Raw genomic sequence first — 22553 nt, 5'->3', positions numbered from 1 at the left:
AAAGAGACACCAGATATGATTGGCAACTGTCAAAGGACACTGGCACAGGTCTGCAGAGCACACCCTGAAGGAGGCCTGACACCCAGACGCTTGCAGACAACTAACTGCTCTTCTATTACAGTGAAAAAAAATTATTTCTTTTAAATCTAAAGCTTAAGCTATTGTAAAAGCAGATATGAGTGGTGGCACTGGGCAAGAGGGCAAAGTATCCACTGTGAACCTCACACAGAAGCTGGCAGGCAGGCAACTGCTCTTCTATTACAGTGGAAACAAAATTTTGGTTTTAAAAGCACGCTATAGAGACACCAGATATGATTGGCAACTGTCAAAGCATGCTGGCACAGGTCTGCAGAGCACACGCTGAAGGAGGCCTGACACCCAGACGCTTGCAGACAACTAACTGCTCTTCTAGTACAGTGAAAAAAAAACATTTCTTTTAAATCTAAAGCTTAAGCTATTGTAAAAACAGATATGAGTGGTGGCACTGGGCAAGAGGGCACAGTATCCACTGTGAACCTCACACAGAAGCTGGCAGGCAGGCAACTGCTCTTCTATTACAGTGGAAATTGAATTTTGGTTTTAAAAGCACGCTATAGAGACACCAGATATGAGTGGCAACTGTCAAAGTACGCTGGCAGAGTTGTGCAGGGCACACGCTGAATTAAGGCATGACAGAGCCGCTTGAAGGACACTGACTGGCTGCTATTAGCTTCCACTGGAAACCTTTTTTCTTTGTAAAAGCACGCTAAAGAGACACCAGATATGATTGGCAACTGTCAAAGCACGCTAAAGAGACACCAGATATGATTGGCAACTGTCAAAGCACGCTGGCAGTGTTGTGCAGGGCACACGCTGAAGGATGGCCTGACAGAGCCGCTTGAAGGACACTGATTGGCTGCTATTAGCTTACACTGGAAACCTTTTTTCTTTGTAAAAGCACGCTATAGAGACACCAGATATGAGTGGCAACTGTCAAAGTACGCTTGTAGGGTTGTGCAGGGTACACGCTGAAGGAAGGCCTGACAGAGCCGCTTGAAGGACACTGACTGGCTGCTATTAGCTTACACTGGAAACCTTTTTTCTTTGTAAAAGCACGCTAAAGAGACACCAGATATGATTGGCAACTGTCAAAGCACGCTGGCACAGGTCTGCAGAGCACACGCTGAAGGAGGCCTGACACCCAGACGCTTGCAGACAACTAACTGCTCTTCTATTACAGTGAAAAAAAATGATTTCTTTTAAATCTAAAGCTTAAGCTATTGTAAAAACAGATATGAGTGGTGGCACTGGGCAAGAGGGCACAGTATCCACTGTGAACCTCACACAGAAGCTGGCAGGCAGGCAACTGCTCTTCTATTACAGTGGAAACAAAATTTTGGTTTTAAAAGCACGCTATAGAGACACCAGATATGAGTGGCAACTGTCAAAGTACGCAGGCAGGGTGTTGCAGGGCACACGCTGAAGGAAGGCCTGACAGAGCCGCTTGAAGGACACTGACTGGCTGCTATTAGCTTACACTGGAAACCTTTTTTCTTTGTAAAAGGACGCTAAAGAGACACCAGATATGATTGGCAACTGTCAAAGCATGCTGGCACAGGTCTGCAGAGCACACGCTGAAGGAGGCCTGACACCCAGACGCTTGCAGACAACTAACTGCTCTTCTATTACAGTGAAAAAAAATGATTTCTTTTAAATCTAAAGCTTAAGCTATTGTAAAAACAGATATGAGTGGTGGCACTGGGCAAGAGGGCACAGTATCCACTGTGAACCTCACACAGAAGCTGGCAGGCAGGCAACTGCTCTTCTATTACAGTGGAAACAAAATTTTGGTTTTAAAATCACGCTATAGAGACACCAGATATGAGTGGCAACTGTCAAAGTACGCTGGCAGGGTTGTGCAGGGCACACGCTGAATTAAGGCATGACAGAGCCGCTTGAAGGACACTGACTGGCTGCTATTAGCTTCCACTGGAAACCTTTTTTCTTTGTAAAAGCACGCTAAAGAGACACCAGATATGATTGGCAACTGTCAAAGCACGCTGGCAGTGTTGTGCAGGGCACACGCTGAAGGATGGCCTGACAGAGCCGCTTGAAGGACACTGACTGGCTGCTATTAGCTTACACTGGAAACCTTTTTTCTTTGTAAAAGCACGCTATAGAGACACCAGATATGAGTGGCAACTGTCAAAGTACGCTTGTAGGGTTGTGCAGGGTACACGCTGAAGGAAGGCCTGACAGAGCCGCTTGAAGGACACTGACTGGCTGCTATTAGCTTACACTGGAAACCTTTTTTCTTTGTAAAAGCACGCTAAAGAGACACCAGATATGATTGGCAACTGTCAAAGGACACTGGCACAGGTCTGCAGAGCACACGCTGAAGGAGGCCTGACACCCAGACGCTTGCAGACAACTAACTGCTCTTCTATTACAGTGAAAAAAAATTATTTCTTTTAAATCTAAAGCTTAAGCTATTGTAAAAGCAGATATGAGTGGTGGCACTGGGCAAGAGGGCAAAGTATCCACTGTGAACCTCACACAGAAGCTGGCAGGCAGGCAACTGCTCTTCTATTACAGTGGAAACAAAATTTTGGTTTTAAAAGCACGCTATAGAGACACCAGATATGATTGGCAACTGTCAAAGCATGCTGGCACAGGTCTGCAGAGCACACGCTGAAGGAGGCCTGACACCCAGACGCTTGCAGACAACTAACTGCTCTTCTAGTACAGTGAAAAAAAAATATTTCTTTTAAATCTAAAGCTTAAGCTATTGTAAAAACAGATATGAGTGGTGGCACTGGGCAAGAGGGCACAGTATCCACTGTGAACCTCACACAGAAGCTGGCAGGCAGGCAACTGCTCTTCTATTACAGTGGAAATTGAATTTTGGTTTTAAAAGCACGCTATAGAGACACCAGATATGAGTGGCAACTGTCAAAGTACGCTGGCAGAGTTGTGCAGGGCACACGCTGAATTAAGGCATGACAGAGCCGCTTGAAGGACACTGACTGGCTGCTATTAGCTTCCACTGGAAACCTTTTTTCTTTGTAAAAGCACGCTAAAGAGACACCAGATATGATTGGCAACTGTCAAAGCACGCTGGCAGTGTTGTGCAGGGCACACGCTGAAGGATGGCCTGACAGAGCCGCTTGAAGGACACTGATTGGCTGCTATTAGCTTACACTGGAAACCTTTTTTCTTTGTAAAAGCACGCTATAGAGACACCAGATATGAGTGGCAACTGTCAAAGTACGCTGGCAGGGTTGTGCAGGGCACACGCTGAAGGAAGGCCTGACAGAGCCGCTTGAAGGACACTGACTGGCTGCTATTAGCTTACACTGGAAACCTTTTTTCTTTGTAAAAGCACGCTAAAGAGACACCAGATATGATTGGCAACTGTCAAAGCACGCTGGCTCAGGTCTGCAGAGCACACGCTGAAGGAGGCCTTACACCCAGACGCTTGCAGACAACTAACTGCTCTTCTATTACAGTGAAAAAAAATTATTTCTTTTAAATCTAAAGCTTAAGCTATTGTAAAAACAGATATGAGTGGTGGCACTGGGCAAGAGGGCACAGTATCCACTGTGAACCTCACACAGAAGCTGGCAGGCAGGCAACTGCTCTTCTATTACAGTGGAAACAAAATTTTGGTTTTAAAAGCACGCTATAGAGACACCAGATATGAGTGGCAACTGTTAAAGTACGCTGGCAGGGTTGTGCAAGGCACACGCTGAAGGAAGGCCTGACAGAGCCGCTTGAAGGACACTGACTGGCTGCTATTAGCTTACACTGGAAACCTTTTTTCTTTGTAAAAGCACGCTATAGAGACACCAGATATGAGTGGCAACTGTCAAAGTACGCTGGCAGGGTTGTGCAGGGCACACGCTGAAGGAAGGCCTGACAGAGCCGCTTGAAGGACACTGACTGGCTGCTATTAGCTTACACTGGAAACCTTTTTTCTTTGTAAAAGCACGTTAAAGAGACACCAGATATGATTGGCAACTGTCAAAGCACGCTGGCACAGGTCTGCAGAGCACACGCTGAAGGAGGCCTGACACCCAGACGCTTGCAGACAACTAACTGCTCTTCTATTACAGTGAAAAAAAATTATTTCTTTTAAATCTAAAGCTTAAGGTATTGTAAAAACAGATATGAGTGGTGGCACTGGGCAAGAGGGCACAGTATCCACTGTGAACCTCACACAGAAGCTGGCAGGCAGGCAACTGCTCTTCTATTACAGTGGAAACAAAATTTTGGTTTTAAAAGCACGCTATAGAGACACCAGATATGAGTGGCAACTGTTAAAGTACGCTGGCAGGGTTGTGCAAGGCACACGCTGAAGGAAGGCCTGACAGAGCCGCTTGAAGGACACTGACTGGCTGCTATTAGCTTACACTGGAAACCTTTTTTCTTTGTAAAAGCACGCTAAAGAGACACCAGCAGGGGTCAAGTCCTGGGGAAAAAAGTGTGGGAACTCACCCAAGATTCCCGCCCCTCCCCCTTCAAAAAAATGTTTTTACACTCCTATGCATATAGTGCAGTGCAGAGTGTGTATAATGAATGTAGTGTGTTTGTAGTGAGTGCAGAGTGTGTATAATGAATGTGGTGTGTTTGTAGTGAGTGCAGAGTGCGTATAATGAATGCAGTGTATTTGTAGTGAGTGCAGAGTGTGTATAGTGAATTCAGTGTGTGTAGTGAGTTTGTAGTGAGTGCAGAGTGTGTATAATGACTGTAGTGTGTTTGTTGTGAGTGCAGTGTGTGTATAATGAATGCAGTGTGTTTGTAGGGAGTGCAGAGTGTCTATAATGAATGTAGTGTGTTTGTAGTGAGTGCCAAGTGTGTATAGTGAATGTAGTGTGTTTGTAGTGAGTGCCAAGTGTGTATAGTGAATGTAGTGTGTTTGTAGTGAGTGCAGAGTGTGTATAATGAATGTGGTGTGTTTGTAGTGAGTGCAGAGTGTGTATAATGAATGTGGTGTGTTTGTAGTGAGTGCAGAGTGTGTATAATGAATGCAGTGTATTTGTAGTGAGTGCAGAGTGTGTATAGTGAATTCAGTGTGTGTAGTGAGTGCAGTGTGTATAGTGAATGTAGTGTGTTTGTAGTGAGTGCAGATATCGATACCGATATTCTGTGAACTTTCAGGCTGATAGCCGATATAATTTGCCGATATTCTGTACATTTACCATTTTGGAAAATAAAAACTATTTCTAAAGGTAAATGCACAAAATATACATGCCACGTGTAGTGGATGCAGTGTGTTTAGACAGGGGAGCTGTGTGTGTTTGTGTAGTGTGTGTGTAGTGGATGCAGTGTGTGTTTGTGTAGTGTGTGTGTGTAGTGGATGCAGTGTGTGTTTGTGTAGTGTGTGTAGTGGATGCAGTGTGTGTTTGTGTAGTGTGGTTAGTGGATGCAGTGTGTGTTTGTGTAGTGTGTGTGTGTTGTGGATGCAGTGTGTGTTGTGGATGCAGTGTGTGTTGTGGATGCAGTGTGTGTGTTGTGGATGCATTGTGTGTTGTGTAGTGTGTGTGTGTTGTGGATGCAGTGTGTGTTGTGTAGTGTTGATACCGGAGAAACTGACGGAAGCGAAGCACAGAGAGATGGACACAGGTTTCTTCAGGAAGGAAGAGATTCTTTATTGGATCACCGATCGGGACTCAGAGGGACTAGCGTCACCAAAATACCACAAGTTCTGAGCCCCGGACAATAGTGCAGGCTTCTTATATAGGCACATAACTCCTCCCATATTAAGCTCCACCCGCACATTCTCTTGACCAATCAATACAAATAAGAATTAACTTCCTGCTTGACCGCATGGCTTGTCCAGTACAATGGAGGAGGGGAATACTACATCCTGTATTCTTGCACATGCTCCGTACACTACTGATCGTATCTTGCCTCGTGCAACCAACTGATCGATACGTCAGCATATGCACGTACACATGCCACGTGGTAATCTCGGCCTACTAAATTTATTTTTACCGAGATTCCACCACATTCCCCCCTTTGATGCCTCTTGATATTTTACAATTACTTGAGGCATCACTTAACCTTGGTTTGCATACACCGCAAGTTACCTTGAACCAGACCAGACTTATCTATGATGTGAATCTTCAACACTCATCTTCCTGCATTGGTTCTCCCTGATCTAGAGCCTTATACTTATAAATCGCCATTATCTGTGCAGCAGCCTTCCTCTCTGCTATATTTTCTATCAGGCTTTGCACAGACCTAACTACTAAGGGTATAAGACACGGCAGGAGTAGACACAACATTAAAATCAGTAAGACTCCACCTACCACTGCCTTAAGCCCTCCAAACCACTCATACCAGCTACCAAACCAACTACTTGGATTATACCCTTTCCATACCTGAGTAGGCACATGCGCTAGTTTAACCATATGGCTAGTAAGCTCAGCTATTGCTTGCCCTTCGTCATCTATTTGAAGACAGCAATTGCTCAGGTTAAACTTCCCACATACACCTCCCTCTACTGCCAAAAGGTAATCCAAGGCTAATCTATTTTGGTAGACTGCTGTCCTCATCCTGGTATTATGCTTCGCTAGAAGATTGAGCGCTTGTGATGTTTCGTTAGTAATAATCTCAACCACCGCCTGTAATCTTATAATACGGTTGAGCATATAAATAGGGGTTCTGTAACCAAAGGTACCATCCTCTGCCCACGTGGCTGGCCCATAATAATCTATGATACGCTGGGGAGGCCATTCATCATCTTCCCAGGCGCCTATCTCTATGGGTCCCCTTTTCTTCCTATGATTCACATCATACACTTTAACACCTAAAGTCTCACCTGTTTCAATCGGTAACAAGAAGAAGGATGGTTTGAGCATACCCAACACACATGCCCCTTCCCAGTCCTGTGGCAACTCCGAATAGGCTTTCTTACCACAGATCCAGTACAAATTTGCTGGGGCTCTCCAGGTAGATGTGATGGATAAATCAAACCACACATCCTTTAAATTGGCGTATCTAGCAAACGGGTTAGGTGGTTCTGAGACATTTGAAGCCGACCACCAAGTTGTATTCTTTGTATCATCATCATAAGCTTTTTGCCCTAGACAAGTTAATTCTCCTACAGAAGTATTATACATTATTCCTTTCCTTGCTATGCAAACATAACCTATGATGGAGGTCTTTAATCTCCACTCAGATTTACCTCTAACACTCATATGATAATCGGCTTGTGTAGATATTAATTGGTCAACTGCCTCAGAACCGGACATTACCTCCTTTGCTTCCCAAGGCCATTGGTCTCCCATGTTAGTACCTCCACACACATAGCAGTTGGTAACATTAAGACTACCGGCAATACTTTCGGCTAAATCAATAAACAGGTTTTTAGCATTATGGGGGATCTTATTATCTATACTCATCTCTTCATAAAAGGAATGGTATACTTGATGAGTTTGGGAGGATACCGTATCAGTCTCTATCCCTATAAACAATACTGTCCCAGGATCTAAACCCGTCCCGTATATCTGAAACCCAAATAAATTGCCATATTTGTCTAAGAACTTATCGGGGTTATTTATAAGTATATGGATGGGATTACATTCCATAGACTTACAATATGGGCTGGTAGGCAACTTAGTCACTATCATGTCTTTGTCTACTGTCTGTCCCCAAGTCGCCCACCCCACACAAGACCAATATGGGCAAAAGTTATAGTCTTTATTTGGGCATCTAGGACTCACATATTTATTTTTACTACTGGGACAAATATATTTATCATTAGACCCATACGTCCTCTCCCATCTAAGATCCCCACATACATTCCACGGCTTTCTACCACTTGATATCGCCTTACACGCATCAAATAGCAGAACACCCGAAGAATGTACGGATTCTAACACCGTTTTATTAATTAGGGTCCCCTGAGGATCTCCATTCCTGAGAGTCAACCAAATTGTACGGGGTTGATACTCTGGACTGAAGCACTTAGGTTCTCCTACTCCTAAATGGCACACACTATAGTCTATATTTAGGTATCTACATCTCGATACATCTCCTTTACACTCGTATTGTGAATGCCAAATTAGGGTTTAGGAAATATGGTTACCTGTTCTCGTTGTCTTAATGCATACCTCACAGCTAGGAGTGTCGGTACCTCTACCTTCCTGAATATAAAAACACACATAAATAAACACTATCATCAACACATCTTTCGCCGTCATCCTCAGTCTTCGTCCGTGCGAAGGCACCTCAGCTTCCAGGATGTAAGGGCTAAAGGGAATGGAGTTCTGCTCGTCTTCACAGGAGTCCCTTCGAGACTTTCCCTGGCTTATAAACTATATGTCGGTGAGCGGACAGGCTTTATTATGGCCGTCTAAAAACACTCACTTCACCAAATCCCTGTAACAATAAAATTTGTAATCCACAATAGTTCCTCGTTACTCCGACTGAGTCGTGCGTTTTAACCGGATCTTGCAGGGATTCTCTGGATCTGCTGTAACTTGCCAAGAATCAACTGCTGCTGGTTTAACCCTGGAGTGATGTATCCACGGAGTCACTTCGGCTACTTTTATCGCTGTAGGGGTAGACAAAAGAACAACATAAGGACCTCTCCACTTGGGCCCTAACGGTACATTATTCCACTCTTTAATCCACACTTGATCTCCTGGATGATAACTATGAACAGGGGGATAAATATTCACAGGTAATCTATCTTGTACCCATTTCTGTACCTCCTCCATAGTCTTACCCAACTCTACAACCTGCTGCCGGGTAATTCCTTCTCCCAACTGACTCAAGTCCCCCCTTAAGTTACCAAGTACGGGAGGTGGTCGCCCATACATGATTTCAAAAGGAGAGAGGCCCATCCTTCTGGTAGGGGTACTGCGGATTCGCAATAGAGCTATGGGTAAGAGAACGTTCCATTTAAGTTGGGTTTCCTGACACATTTTAGCCAACTGATTCTTAATAGTTCTATTCATTCTCTCTACCTTACCAGAACTCTGGGGTCTATATGCTGTATGAAGCCTCCACTTTATACCAAGCATATGAGTCAGTTGTTGTAGGCACTGATGAACAAAAGCTGGACCATTGTCCGATCCTATAGAACAGGGTAGTCCATATCGGGGTATTATTTCTCGTAGCAGGAATCTCACAACTTCTCCTGCTTTCTCTGTACGAGTAGGACATGCTTCTACCCAGCCTGAATAGGTGCACACAATTACCAGCAGGTAACGATGTCCACCCGATTTAGGCATCACTGTAAAGTCAATTTGTAAATCGGACATGGGGAGTCCCCCCATAAACTGGACTCCTGGTGGCTTTACTGGTCCTTGTCTTGCATTATTTTTAGCACACGTTACACATCTTCGTACAATGGCCTGAGTCAAGTTGGACAATCTTGGTATGTAGAAATGTTTTCTGAGAGATTCTTCAGTGCTGTCTCTCCCAGAATGTGTCCCGTTGTGATAATTTTGGACAATTTCTACCGCTAGTGATGCTGGTATGACTATTCTTCCATCTTCTAGCTGATACCACTTGTTCTCCAAATACTTTCCTGGTTCAGTCTTTAACCACTCCTCTTCTTGAGCTGTATAAACTGGAGTCCATTGGGACAGTGGAGTTGGTATAAGAGCAGCTATATGCCCCACATACTCCTGTCTTCCTGATTCAGCAGCACGCTTGGCTGCACTATCTGCCATCCGATTTCCCTTGGTTACATCACCATCTCCTCTCAGATGCGCTCGACAATGTATGATACCGACTTCTTTCGGCTCCCACACTGCTTCCAATAGTTGTAGGATTTCAGCTGCGTATTTGATTTCTTTGCCTTCTGAATTCAGTAGTCCTCTTTCTTTATACAAAGCTCCGTGGGCATGAGTGGTTAAAAACGCATATTTGGAGTCCGTGTAGATGTTCACTCTTAAACCTTCAGCCAATTGTAACGCTCGTGTCAGTGCTATCAATTCTGCCTTTTGTGCTGATGTTCCTTTCGCCAGTGGCCGAGCTTCTATCACCTTGTCTATTGTTGTCACTGCATATCCTGCATAGCGGATCCCTTCTTTCACATAACTACTGCCGTCGGTATAATATTGAACATCGGGGTTCTGGATGGGAAAATCACGAAGATCTGGTCTACTTGAGAATACTTCATCCATTACTTCCAAACAATCATGTTGACTTTCAGTAGGTTGTGGCAAAAGGGTAGCTGGATTTAAGGTGTTTACAGTCTCTAAATGCACTCTGGGGTTTTCACACAACATTGCTTGATACTTGGTCATACGGCTGTTACTAAACCAATGATTTCCTTTGTAATCCAACAACGTCTGTACTGCATGTGGGACTCGTACATAAAGTTCTTGACCCAGAGTGAGTTTATCGGCTTCAGCTACTAGCAGGGCGGCTGCAGCTACGGCTCTTAGACAAGGTGGAAGTCCGCTGGCCACTGCATCCAATTGCTTAGACATGTAGGCAACAGGTCTTTGCCATGATCCCAAGTACTGTGTCAATACTCCCACAGCCATTCTTCTTTGCTCGTGTACATATAAGTAGAATGGTCGTGTGTGATCAGGTAGACCTAATGCTGGGGCACTCATCAAAGCCTTCTTCACATCTTCAAGTGCCGTTTGCTGTTCTTGGGTCCATAAGAAGGGGTCGTGCTCTGTACCTTTGATAGCTGCGTACAGAGGTTTTGCCAGTATCGCATAGCTGGGAATCCATATCCTACAGAAGCCTGCTGCCCCCAAGAATTCTCGCACTTGTCTTCTATTCTTGGGTATCGGTATTTGGCACACAGCTTCTTTTCTCTCTGGCCCCATAATTCTTTGACCTTCAGAGATATGGAATCCCAGAAATTTGACAGTTGGCAAACACAACTGAGCCTTCTTTCTAGACACCTTGTATCCTGCCTTCCAGAGAATGTGTAGTAGATCGTGCGTTGCTCGCTGACAGATTTCTTTTGTAACTGCTGCTATCAACAAGTCATCTACATATTGTAACAATACACACTCTCCTGGGATGGACTCGAAATCCAGTAGATCTTGACTTAGGGCTGAACCAAATAGGGTAGGTGAATTTTTAAACCCTTGGGGCAGTCTTGTCCAAGTCATTTGGCGTTTTGAGCCCGTTACAGCGTTCTCCCATTGGAAAGCGAAAATACATTGACTTTCTGCGGCAATTCGGAGGCAAAAGAAGGCATCTTTGAGGTCTAAGACTGTAAAGTAAGTAGCCCCGCCCGGAATTAAAGCAAGCAGGTTATATGGATTGGGTACAACTGGATGTATACTAACAACCGCATCATTGACTGCTCTCAAGTCCTGCACAGGTCGATACTCATCTGTACCGGGCTTTTGAACAGGCAGCAATGGGGTGTTCCAGGGGGAAGTACAGAATTTTAGGATACCATACCGTATGAACTTATCCAGATAGGATTGGATGTTCTTCTTAGCCTTCTGCGGGATGTGGTATTGTCTTAGGCTCACTGGATAAACCCCAAGTTTTAGTTCAATTTTTATAGGTGGAATATTGCGGGCCAGTCCTGGTGGGTTGTTCTCTGCCCAAACTCCTGGTATGTTGAATAAGGACTCATCACTCCTAGGGTTTTGGCTAGTCAACGCTGTATAAATTCGCCACTCTTCTTCCTTTGGTACGGATAATGTCATGATACCTGAAGGTCCATTAAACTTTAAGGATGTTGTTCCATTTGGTAGGAACGTAATCTGCGCTTGTAATTTTGATAGCATATCACGTCCCAGCAATTGGACTGGACATTCAGGCATATAAAGGAATTGATGTTTTACTACGTGGCCTCCCAATGTACAGAGTCGACTTTTAAGAACCGGTTTTTCAGCACTTCTTCCAGTTGCTCCTATTACAGTAATAGTCCTTCCAGATGGAGGAGCAACTAGATTAGTCACCACTGAATGTTCAGCACCAGTGTCGATCATGAACGCACTCCTTTTTCCCCCTATTGATACATCGACCATAGGCTCCGCTCGACCAAGGGGGATGGAGCCCGGTCGGTATCAATAGTCCTCCATGACCGTGTCAGCCAATCCTACAAAGTCCCTGCCTTCTCTATCGCGGGACCTTTGCGCTGCTGGGATATATCTATCTTCCCTAACACTTCCTCTGTTCCCATTGCTCCCTCTATTACCATTACTCCCTCCGGGGCCTCCTCTACCTCTCGCTCTGCCTCTAAAGTTTCCATAACCTATCCTAGGTCTGTCTCTCTCACACTGTTCTCTTCGAGGACACTCATTTCTCCAATGCCCTTCTTCCCTACAGTATGCGCACTGATTTCTACTTAGAGGTTCCTCATTCCATCTACTATCGCCTCTATCTGGGCCCCGTCTATCTACGCCTGCGATCGCTACCGCTAGCATGTCTGCCTTTCTACGCATTCTAAAGCTCTTCCTCTTTCTTACTTTCTGTTTCCCTATTCATGTATACCTTATTCGCTACCTCCATTAGTTGGGTGATGGACATACCTGCAAACCCTTCTAACTTTTGTAGCTTGCGCTTAATATCTCCATAAGCTTGGCTGACAAAGGCGGAGTTCACCATTCGGGAATTGTCTGCGTCTTCCGGATTAAAGGGGGTATACAAGCGGTATGCCTCCAATAATCGGTCATAAAAGACACTGGGCGCTTCATCACTTTTCTGAATCACCTCAACTGTCTTCGACATGTTAATGGCTTTCTTTCCTCCGGCTTTCATGCCAGCAATTATAGCGTCTCTATAGGCTCTGAGTTGAACCATATCAGCACCATTTACATTCCAATCGGGATCGGTGTTGGGATAATGTGTTGCGGCCCATGCTGATGGATTGGCTTGGTTTAAAGTACGGGCTTTATCCTCTAGTGCTTTAATGGCCGCTTGATTAATTCTTGTCCTTTCCTCATTGTTGAATAAAGTCATTAATAACTGCTGGCAATCAGCCCATGTCGGGTTATGTGTCTGTACTATTGAGGTGAACAGATCAGTCATAGCTTGTGGTTTCTCAGTATACGAGGAATTGTGGGTCTTCCAATTTAAGAGATCGGTTGTCGTGAATGGGACATATACAAAGACTGGGTCAGCATGTGCCATTTGGCCTGCGGCATCGATATAGGCTGGCCCAGGATTCAGACGAAGAGGCATCTGATAGTGTTTTAATTGTTGGGCACCGGTCAGCTGTCGGGTCTGTATGGGGCTACGTGGAGGGGCGTCAGTCATAGGTTCCAGTCGGGGAGAAATAGGGTATGGGGATGTGGGAGCTTGGTTTTGGGAAAAGGTTGTAAATAAAACACTTCGAGCCGAGCTAGATGAAGCTTGACCGGAAGTCTGAAGTGGCGCCAAATCAGGATATTCGTTTTTAATGTGGGTTGGTTCTGATTCCGGAAGGGGAGATTTAGTACGAGGGGGGGTGGATCCTGTACTGGAGGAGGAAGCGGAAGTGGATGGGGTAATGAGGGGAGAGTTGCAGGACTTCCTGCATTTGCGTCACTTCCTCTTAACGGAAAGTAAGGGGGCGGCAAAGGGATCTCGGACTCAGGGGGCGTGTCCAAAATGGGCCTAACACCAGTCCTAGTGGACAAACAAGTCCTAGCTACCATGAGGCGACATTGCTCCTCGTGGCATGTCTGGAGCCATTTTGGCGAGTCATTTACGGCCTGTCTCCAACAATCAATATAAGGAAACTGGCCGTAAAGTTCAGGCCTACCCGATACAGCCACGTGTAAGCGCTGTACCAGAGTTGGATCCAAACTGCCACGTGGCGGCCATGCCGCAACCAAAGTAGGCCACTCCCTAGTACACAAAGTGACCAAACGTACAGGAGACATTTTAACCCCAAAATCACATGTCTTGAATCCCTTTTTAAAATTCTTCACCATACAACCTAAGGGATCCGGAATCGTTGACTGCGACGCACCCATACTTAACAATGGAACGTCGTCGACAACGAATACTATACACGCGTACTATTCAACAGTCACACCCGTTTCCTCTGGCAACAGCACCACGTGGTACAGTTACCAAGTGAAACGTATACAATAACACAATAAACACTCAGGGAATTCCCGTACACACACAGCTGTTACACCAGTCACTAAATAATCAATATTATGCCCTTTGGCGTAACTATACAGTCACCCACGCTATAATTCTCTATATACGAATTACCCGTCTATAACACACCCCAGTAACATCGTCTTTTACAAATAGCGGTTACAGTACGGTTAGCATAGGTCAAAGCACAAGTTAAGGTCACAATACAATTATTAGTGGTTATGGTGTTAAACATGCAATGGACGACAATGATTAGTACTTATATACAGTGTCAGTAAATATACAGGGTTATGGTACCGTGCACTATAATACAGCAACACACTATTAACACTCTCGCTAGACGGCTGAGCTCGCGCTATCTAACAAGATATACACTTTACTAAACAATCTTTATCACATTTACAATTCCCAACTAAACTATTGGCCAGTACCTTGATGGACTACCTAAAAACAATCTACATACGTTTTGGTTAGCCACACTGCCCAAGCACCACATATAGCGAGCTAGAGGACCGAATTTACACAGACGCCTCTTAGTCGATAACTATCAAAAGTCTAGTGGGTTCCAAATTTACACGCCTTCCCACTTAGCCCAGATAGGTTGAGAGCTAGCAAACCGAATTTACACAGACGCCGCTTAGTCTCCCGGTCCCTCCGACCTAGCGAACAAAATATACACCCTAGAACGCTAGTCTAGACAAGACACCGGTGTCCGGCTAGGGCTATTTACACCAGAGCCCCGCCTGACTAACAAAATCAAACGGTCTGACTAAAGAGCGTTCGATCGAGCGGTGCGCCTTTGCTCCTTCCCTCCGACAGAGGGGGCAGATACACAGATTTAAACCCCTTTGGGCCTACCGCACAATCGGTATACCCCTAGTGGGTCTGCCGTCTAAAACAGCAGTTGTCTTACCTCCTCGTTCCTGAACCTGAGTTCACACTCATCGACGGGGACACCCCAGCACTTCTCACGTAGAGGCCGATGATCTCCTGGACAACAGACCAGTGGCGCCGAGACGAAGGGAGGTCCACGCAGAAGTTCAGGGGTGCAGCCGTAGAGAACGTGGGCAAAGATAGACCGTCTCACGCCTCTGCCTCTCAGCTACCGTTGAACGATGAGCTTCCCGGCCAATGCACCAAATGATACCGGAGAAACTGACGGAAGCGAAGCACAGAGAGATGGACACAGGTTTCTTCAGGAAGGAAGAGATTCTTTATTGGATCACCGATCGGGACTCAGAGGGACTAGCGTCACCAAAATACCACAAGTTCTGAGCCCCGGACAATAGTGCAGGCTCCTTATATAGGCACATAACTCCTCCCATATTAAGCTCCACCCGCACATTCTCTTGACCAATCAATACAAATAAGAATTAACTTCCTGCTTGACCGCATGGCTTGTCCAGCACAATGGAGGAGGGGAATACTACATCCTGTATTCTTGCACATGCTCCGTACACTACTGATCGTATCTTGCCTCGTGCAACCAACTGATCGATACGTCAGCATATGCACGTACACATGCCACGTGGTAATCTCGGCCTACTAAATTTATTTTTACCGAGATTCCACCACAGTGTGTGTGTGTTGTGGATGCAGTGTGTGTTGTGTAGTGTGTGTGTGTTGTGGATGCAGTGTGTGTTTGTGTAGTGTGTGTGTAGTGGATGCAGTGAGTATTTGTCTAGTGTGTGTAGTGGATGCAGTGTGTATTTGTCTAGTGTGTGTGTAATGGATGCAGTGTGTATTTGTCTAGTGTGTATATAATGAAAGCAGAGTGTTTGTGTAGTGTGTGGGTAGTGTGCGTAAAGTGAATGCTGTATATACTAAATGCAAAGTGTGTATGTTTGTGTAGTGTGTGTATTTGTGTAGTGTGTGTATAGTGAATGTAGTGTGTTTATATAATGTAGTGTGTTTGTGTAGTGTGCATTATATAAAAACACTACACAAACACACACTGAATTATATAAACACACTACATAAACACACTGAATATAATGCAGTGTTTATATAATGCAGTGTATTTGTATAGTGTGTTTATAAAATTCAGTGTGTTTGTATAGTGTGTATATAATGCAGTGTTTGTGTAGTATTTGTTTGTATAGTGTGTGTGTATAATGCAGTGTGTTTGTATAGTGTGTGTGTATATAATTCAGTGTGTTTGTATAGTGTGTGTATATAATGCAGTGTGTTTGTATAGTGTGTGTATATAATGCAGTGTGTTTGTATAGTGTGTTTATATAATTCAGTGTGTTTGTATAGTATTTGTTTGTATAGTGTGTGTATATAATGCAGTGTGTTTACTCACCTCCCAGCAGCTCCTCCAGCTCCTCCAGCTTCCCAGTGTAAATCTTAACCCATGGCAACGCTCTGACGGTCGCGTGTCTCACGAGATTTACTCTGGGGAGCTGGAGGAGCTGCTGGGAGGTGAGTAAACGCTTGCTGCCGGCCCCCCCAGGACCGCCGGGCTTGTAATGAGCCTGGCAGTCTTAGGAGGTATTATCGGCAATATCGGTATCTCTATTGGCCGATACCGATATTGCCGAAAATACCGAATATCGGCCGATTATATCGGTAAAACCGATAATCGGTCGATCCCTAGAATGTAGTGTGTTTGTAATGAGTGCAGAGTGTGTATAATGAATGTAGTGTGTTTATAATTAGTGCAGATTGTGTATAATGAATACAGTGTGTGTGTGCTGGATGAAGTGTGTGTGCTGGATGATGTGTGTGTGCTGGATGATGTGTGTGTGCTGGATGATGTGTGTGTGTTGGATTGTGTGTGTGTGTTGGATTGTGTGTGTGTGTGTTGGATTATGTGTGTGTGTGTGTGTGTGTGTGCTGGAAGGTGTGTGGGTGTGTGTGTGCTGGATGGTATGTGTGTGTGTTGGATGATGTGTGTGCTGGATGATGTGTGTGTGTGTGTGTGCTGGATGAGGTGTGTGTGTGCTGGATGATGATGTGTGTGTGTGTGTGTGTGCTGGATGATGATGTGTGTGTGTGTGTGCTGGATGATGATGTGTGTGTGTGTGTGCTGGATGATGATGTGTGTGTGTGTGTGTGTGCTGGATGATGATGTGTGTGCTGGATGATGATGTGTGTGCTGGATGATGATGTGTGTGTGTGTGTGCTGGATGATGAGGTGTGTGTGTGTGCTGGGTGATAGTCGAGAAGCACTTTTTTTGTTTAAACTTTATGTGTCTACATTTTCTTTTTATTCCCCCCTCCCTGCTTCTTACCTTGTCAGGGAGGGGGGAGATCGCCTGGTGGTCCAGTGGGGGAGGCAGCCGCTGCACACAGGGGCCATCACACACTGTGTTCCCTCTCCAGCTCTAACTCTCGCGAGACTCGCCTGTGCGGAGCGTTGCCATGGTAACCCGTGGCAACGCTCTGACAGCCGCGGGTCTCGCGAGTGTTAGAGCTGGAGAGGGCACACAGTGTAGCAGGGCAGGTCCTGCAGGACTGGGAACGGGAACGGCGTTCCTGCTTTGGAAAAAGTGCAGTAACGCCGTTCCCATGCGTTCCTGCAGGACTCGAGCTATGGACACACACACATACACTCACAGACACACACACATACACTCACAGACACACACACATACACTCACAGACACACACACATACACTCACAGACACACACACATACACTCACAGACACACACACACACTACCAGACACAGACACATACACTCACAGACACATACACACACACTCACAGACATACACACATACACTCACAGACACACTCCCAGACACATACACATACACTCACAGACACACACACATACACTCACAGACACATACACACACACACACTCACATTCACAAAAATAATTTGTATATTTTGTTTTAAATTTAAAAATGTCCACCCAGCCTCCCTACCTGGAGAGCTGGCGTGGACCTGTCCCTGGGGTCCAGTGGGGCTTCAGTGCGGCCGGCTCTTGTCTCTCTCTGTCAGACGCGGCGAGGGAGCTGTGTCCTCTCTGCTCCCTTTCGCCGCGCGGGCTGTCTGCTGATGCCGGGAGCCGGAAATTACGTCATATTCCGGCTCCCAGCATCAGCAAACGGCGCGGCGAGATGGAGCAGAGATTACACAGCTCCCTCGCCGCGTCTGACAGAGAGAGACAAGAGCCGGCCGGGGGGGGGGTCCTTCAGGTGGCCATTAGGCCACCTCTTGGGCCCCCCCATGACAGGGGGAACACGGGGGGCGGCATTTTGTGCCGCTCCCTGAGTGCCTGCAGGACCATAAATGGGAACGGCGTTCCTGCACTAAAAAAAGTGCAGGAACGCCGTTCCCACGCGTTCCTGCAGGACTCGAGCCCTGGAACCAGATATGATTGGCAACTGTCAAAGCACGCTGGCACAGGTCTGCAGAGCACACGCTGAAGGAGGCCTGACACCCAGACGCTTGCAGACAACTAACTGCTCTTCTATTACAGTGAAAAAAAATGATTTGACACACCCGCTTTAAGGACACTGACTGCTATTAGCTTACACTGGAAAACTTTTTTTCTTTGTAAAAGCACGCTATAGAGACACCAGATATGAGTGGACACTGTCAAAGTACACTGGCAGAGGTCTGCAGGGCACACGCTAAAGGAAGGCCTGAAACACCCGCTTTAAGGACACTGACTGCTATTAGCTTACACTGGAAAACTTTTTTCTTTGTAAAAGCACGCTATAGAGACACCAGATATGAGTGGCAACTGTCAAAGTACACTGGCAGGGGTCTGCCGGGCACACGCTGAAGGCCTGAAACACCTGCTTTAAGGACACTGACTGCTATTAGCTTACACTGGAAAACTTTTTTGCTTTGTAAAAACACGCTACAGAGACACCAGATATGAGTGGCAACTGTCAAAGTACACTGGCAGGGGTCTGCAGGGCACACGCTGAAGGCCTGAAACACCCGCTTTAAGAACACTGACTGCTATTAGCTTACACTAGAAAACTTTTTTTTCTTTGTAAAAGCACGCTATAGAGACACCAGATATGAGTGGCAACTGTCAAAGTACGCTGGCAGGGTTGTGCAGGGCACACGCTGAAGGAAGGCTTGACAGAGCCGCTTGAAGGACACTGACTGGCTGCTATTAGCTTCCACTGGAAACCTTTTTTCTTTGTAAAAGCACGCTAAAGAGACACCAGATATGATTGGCAACTGTCAAAGCACGCTGGCAGTGTTGTGCAGGGCACACGCTGAAGGAAGGCCTGACAGAGCCGCTTGAAGGACACTGACTGGCTGCTATTAGCTTACACTGGAAACCTTTTTTCTTTGTAAAAGCACGCTATAGAGACACCAGATATGAGTGGCAACTGTCAAAGTACGCTGGCAGGGTTGTGCAGGGCACACGCTGAAGGAAGGCCTGACAGAGCCGCTTGAAGGACACTGACTGGCTGCTATTAGCTTACACTGGAAACCTTTTTTCTTTGTAAAAGCACGCTAAAGAGACACCAGATATGATTGGCAACTGTCAAAGCACGCTGGCACAGGTCTGCAGAGCACACGCTGAAGGAGGCCTGACACCCAGACGCTTGCAGACAACTAACTGCTCTTCTATTACAGTGAAAAAAAAATATTTATTTTAAATCTAAAGCTTAAGCTATTGTAAAAACAGATATGAGTGGTGGCACTGGGCAAGAGGGCAAAGTATCCACTGTGAACCTCACACAGAAGCTGGCAGGCAGGCAACTGCTCTTCTATTACAGTGGAAACAAAATTTTGGTTTTAAAAGCACGCTATAGAGACACCAGATATGAGTGGCAACTGTCAAAGTACGCTGGCAGGGTTGTGCAGGGCACACGCTGAAGGAAGGCCTGACAGAGCCGCTTGAAGGACACTGACTGGCTGTTATTAGCTTCCACTGGAAACCTTTTTTCTTTGTAAAAGCACGCTAAAGAGACACCAGATATGATTGGCAACTGTCAAAGCATGCTGGCACAGGTCTGCAGAGCACACGCTGAAGGAAGCCTGACACCCAGACGCTTGCAGACAACTAACTGCTCTTCTATTACAGTGAAAAAAAAATATTTCTTTTAAATCTAAAGCTTAAGCTATTGTAAAAACAGATATGAGTGGTGGCACTGGGCAAGAGGGCACAGTATTGACTGTGAACCTCACACAGAAGCTGGCAGGCAGGCAACTGCTCTTCTATTACAGTGGAAACAAAATTTTGGTTTTAAAAGCACGCTATACAGACACTAGATATGAGTGGCAACTGTCAAAGTACGCTGGCAGGGTTGTGCAGGGCACACGCTGAAGGAAGGCTTGACAGAGCCGCTTGAAGGACACTGACTGGCTGCTATTAGCTTCCACTGGAAACCTTTTTTCTTTGTAAAAGCACGCTAAAGAGACACCAGATATGATTGGCAACTGTCAAAGCACGCTGGCAGTGTTGTGCAGGGCACACGCTGAAGGATGGCCTGACAGAGCCGCTTGAAGGACACTGACTGGCTGCTATTAGCTTACACTGGAAACCTTTTTTCTTTGTAAAAGCACGCTATAGAGACACCAGATATGAGTGGCAACTGTCAAAGTACGCTGGCAGGGTTGTGCAGGGTACACGCTGAAGGAAGGCCTGACAGAGCCGCTTGAAGGACACTGACTGGCTGCTATTAGCTTACACTGGAAACCTTTTTTCTTTGTAAAAGCACGCTAAAGAGACACCAGATATGATTGGCAACTGTCAAAGCACGCTGGCACAGGTCTGCAGAGCACACGCTGAAGGAGGCCTGACACCCAGACGCTTGCAGACAACTAACTGCTCTTCTATTACAGTGAAAAAAATTATTTCTTTTAAATCTAAAGCTTAAGCTATTCTAAAAACAGATATGAGTGGTGGCACTGGGCAAGAGGGCACAGTATCCACTGTGAACCTCACACAGAAGCTGGCAGGCAGGCAACTGCTCTTCTATTACAGTGGAAACAAAATTTTGGTTTTAAAAGCACGCTATAGAGACACCAGATATGAGTGGCAACTGTCAAAGTACGCTGGCAGGGTTGTGCAGGGCACACGCTGAAGGAAGGCCTGACAGAGCCGCTTGAAGGACACTGACTGGCTGCTATTAGCTTACACTAGAAACCTTTTTTCTTTGTAAAAGCACGCTAAAGAGACACCAGATATGATTGGCAACTGTAAAAGCACGCTGGCAGTGTCGTGCAGGGCACACGCTGAAGGAAGGCCTGACAGAGCCGCTTGAAGGACACTGACTGGCTGCTATTAGCTTACACTGGAAACCTTTTTTCTTTGTAAAAGCATGCTATAGAGACACCAGATATGAGTGGCAACTGTCAAAGTACGCTGGCAGGGTTGTGCAGGGCACACGCTGAAGGAAGGCCTGACAGAGCCGCTTGAAGGACACTGACTGGCTGCTATTAGCTTACACTGGAAACCTTTTTTCTTTGTAAAAGCACGCTAAAGAGACACCAGATATGATTGGCAACTGTCAAAGCACGCTGGCACAGGTCTGCAGAGCACACGCTGAAGGAGGCCTGACACCCAGACGCTTGCAGACAACTAACTGCTCTTCTATTACAGTGAAAAAAAAATATTTCTTTTAAATCTAAAGCTTAAGCTATTGTAAAAACAGATACGAGTGGTGGCACTGGGCAAGAGGGCACAGTATCCACTGTGAAACTCACACAGAAGCTGGCAGGCAGGCAACTGCTCTTCTATTACAGTGAAAAAAAATATTTCTTTTAAATCTAAAGCTTAACCTATTGTAAAAACAGATATGAGTGGTGGCACTGGGCAAGTGGGCACAGTATCCAATGTGAACCTCACACAGAAGCTGGCAGGCAGGCAACTGCTCTTCTATTACTGTGAAAAAAATTTATTTATTTTAAATCTAAAGCTTAAGCTATTGTAAAAACAGATATGAGTGGTGGCACTGACTGTGCAAATGGGCAAGGCATCCAGCCTGACACAAAAGCTGGCAGGCAGGCAACTGCTCTTCTATTACAGTGAAAAAAAATATTTCTTTTAAATCTAAAGCTTAACCTATTGTAAAAACAGATATGAGTGGTAGCACTGACTGTGCAAATGGGCAAGGCATCCAGCCTGACACAGAAGCTGGCAGGCAGGCAACTGCTCTTCTATTACAGTGAAAAATAATTATTTCTTTTAAATCTGAAGCTTAACCTATTGTAAAAACAGATATGAGTGGTGGCACTGGGCAAGTGGGCACAGTATCCAATGTGAACCTCACACAGAAGCTGGCAGGCAGGCACCTGCAATTACATTACACAGGAAAAAAAAAAAAAGCAGCCTGATGTTCTAGCCCTAAAAAGGGCTTTTTGGGGTGCTGTCCTTACAGCAGAGATCAGATGAGTCCTTCAGGATTGTAGTGGACACTGAATACCCTAGCCTAGCTATCAATTTCCCTATCTAATCAGCAGCAGCTAAACTTTCCCTCCTCTCACTAAGCATACAGCTTCAGAATGAATCGAAAATGGATGCTGGGAGGGAGGTTGGAGGGTGTGGAAGGGAGGGAGTGCTGCTGATTGGCTGGAATGTGTCTGCTGACCGAGAGGCACAGGGTCA

Source organism: Pelobates fuscus, chromosome 12 (genome assembly GCF_036172605.1).
Source record: "Pelobates fuscus isolate aPelFus1 chromosome 12, aPelFus1.pri, whole genome shotgun sequence".
Lineage (NCBI taxonomy): Eukaryota > Metazoa > Chordata > Amphibia > Anura > Pelobatidae > Pelobates > Pelobates fuscus.
Note: the sequence above shows the minus strand (reverse complement) of the source record.